General features: G+C 49.0%; 1 pseudogene; it reads left to right on the plus strand.

Annotated features, from left to right (window-relative positions):
• Positions 1 to 877: 877 nt before the first annotated feature.
• Positions 878 to 1,876, plus strand: LOC128843285 (olfactory receptor 52R1-like; annotated as a pseudogene).
• Positions 1,877 to 2,138: the final 262 nt, after the last annotated feature.

Here is a 2,138-nt window from a genome sequence, read left to right on the forward strand (position 1 = left end):
CATCAGAGTACTGCAGCACCTCCCAGAACATATCTTCCTTGCTCCATCTTGGTCGCTTTCTTATCCAGTGGAGACACTCAGCTGGAGTGGAGGGGTTGCCTCCTTTCAAGGACATATCTGGAGAAGCACAAGTAACAATAAAGAAAAGCATTATTGTTAAGTACATTTACAGCATTGAAACACTACATTAAAATACACTGCTAGTAACACACCAGTCACTTTCCAGCTGACCCTTGACAAGCACACATGCTGATGAACACTGGAAACATGGTGAGTGTTCCCAGGGGTGGAGGACGTTGGGTGTTGGAGAAAAGCAATTGGCCAATTACAGTGATAAAATCAAGAAAGGTGTCTACACTGGCACTTTGGCGACAAAAATGTTGTGTAAAAACATTGCAACTCTCATCAAGGTGGCTTTATTACGTCACTGAAAATGAGGAATTCCGTCGTCAAAGTGGCTTTGTAATATTTACACCTCCACTATTTCATCACCAAATGCTGCCTTTTGGCGAAAAAACTTGGCAGTGTAGACAAGGCCTAGGAAACAGTAAGAGATAACCAGTATGCGCTTGTGTTTCCTGCTGGTGCCGCCTAAGGTTTCCCACACCACGATGTGGAGGAAGTATTGATGCAGGGAGCACCATAAAATATGGAATTGGCATTAGGAGGGTCACGTGTTCTTAATTCATTTATCTGAATAATGAAAATGTCATTTTTCAATGTGTGAAGAGCGACCAATCTGCTTCACCCACGAGAACAGCGTCCAGTAGTGCATGTAATGTCTTATATTAACATTGTCTCTCCATCCAGGTGTTTGTCCTGCGACCATCACCTTAGACTCTGGGCACATACAGGAAGTCAGGGGAACATACGATACATGCAGGAAACACCATTCTGCCTCAGTGTTGGACACCTTCTCCCCTTCACCATGTCAGAATCCAACTCAACCGACTTCACCAACCCCTCCAACTTCATCCTGCTCGGCATTCCTGGCCTGGAGGCAGCCCATGTCTGGATCTCCATCCCCTTCTGTGCAATCTATGCCATAGCCATCTTGGGGAACTTCACCATCCTGTTCATCGTAAAGACGGAGCCGAGCCTCCATGGGCCCATGTACTATTTCCTCTGCATGTTGTCTGTCACCAACTTGGTCCTGTCTACATCCATCCTACCCAAAATGCTGAGCATCTTCTGGTTCAATTCCAGGGAGATCAATTTCAGTGCCTGCCTCACCCAGATGTACTTCATTCTCAGCTTCTCTGCGATGCAGTCTGGGGTCCTTGTGGCCATGGCTCTTGATCGCTACGTGGCCATCTGCGATCCCCTGAGACATTCCACCCCCCTAACAAATCCGGTGGTGGCCAAAATTGGCCTGGCCATGGTGCTGCGCGGCATCATGCTCATACTGCCACATCCTTTCCTGGCGAGGAGATGACCATATTGCAGAACCAACATCATTCCCCACACATACTGTGAGCACATAGCTGTGGTGAAGCTGGCCTGTGCCGACATCAGTCTCAGTAGTTACTACAGCCTCTCTGTGGCATTCTTGGTGATCGGTATGGATCTGTTTTTTATCGCCGTGTCCTATACCCAGATCCTCAGGGGCATCTTCAGCCTCCCAACAAAAGACGCCCGGCTCAAGACTTTTGGGACCTGCAGCTCCCACCTCTGTGTCATCTTAGCCTCTTACATCCCACACCTCTTCGCCACCCTCACACAACGGTTTGGGCACAATATGGCCCTGCATTTCCACGTTCTCATGGCCAACATGCATCTCCTGGTTCCCCCCATGCTAAACCCCATCATCTATGGGGTGAGGACCCAACAGATCTGGGATAAGCTGCTCCAGCTCTTTATTCATAAAGGGGCCTAAAGCTTTCTCCTGGTTCTCTGGCTCTCAGGACAAGCTCCATGGAGAGCTGGCTGGTGACATGGTGCTGGGCCCCCTTCCCCGAATCACTGACTGGCCAGTCAAACAGACATTAAATCCTTTCCTGACCTAACTGTACTGTGTCAGCATGACAAACTGGGGAATCTGTTTATATACAACTCAGAGTTGCCACTGTTCTAATTGCTGGTAACTGGAAGCCTGAGGCCCCGCCCCTCTGCTCTGCCTCTTCCCCCAGGTTATGCCC

This window comes from Malaclemys terrapin, chromosome 1, assembly GCF_027887155.1.
Source record: "Malaclemys terrapin pileata isolate rMalTer1 chromosome 1, rMalTer1.hap1, whole genome shotgun sequence".
Classification (NCBI taxonomy): Eukaryota; Metazoa; Chordata; order Testudines; family Emydidae; genus Malaclemys; species Malaclemys terrapin.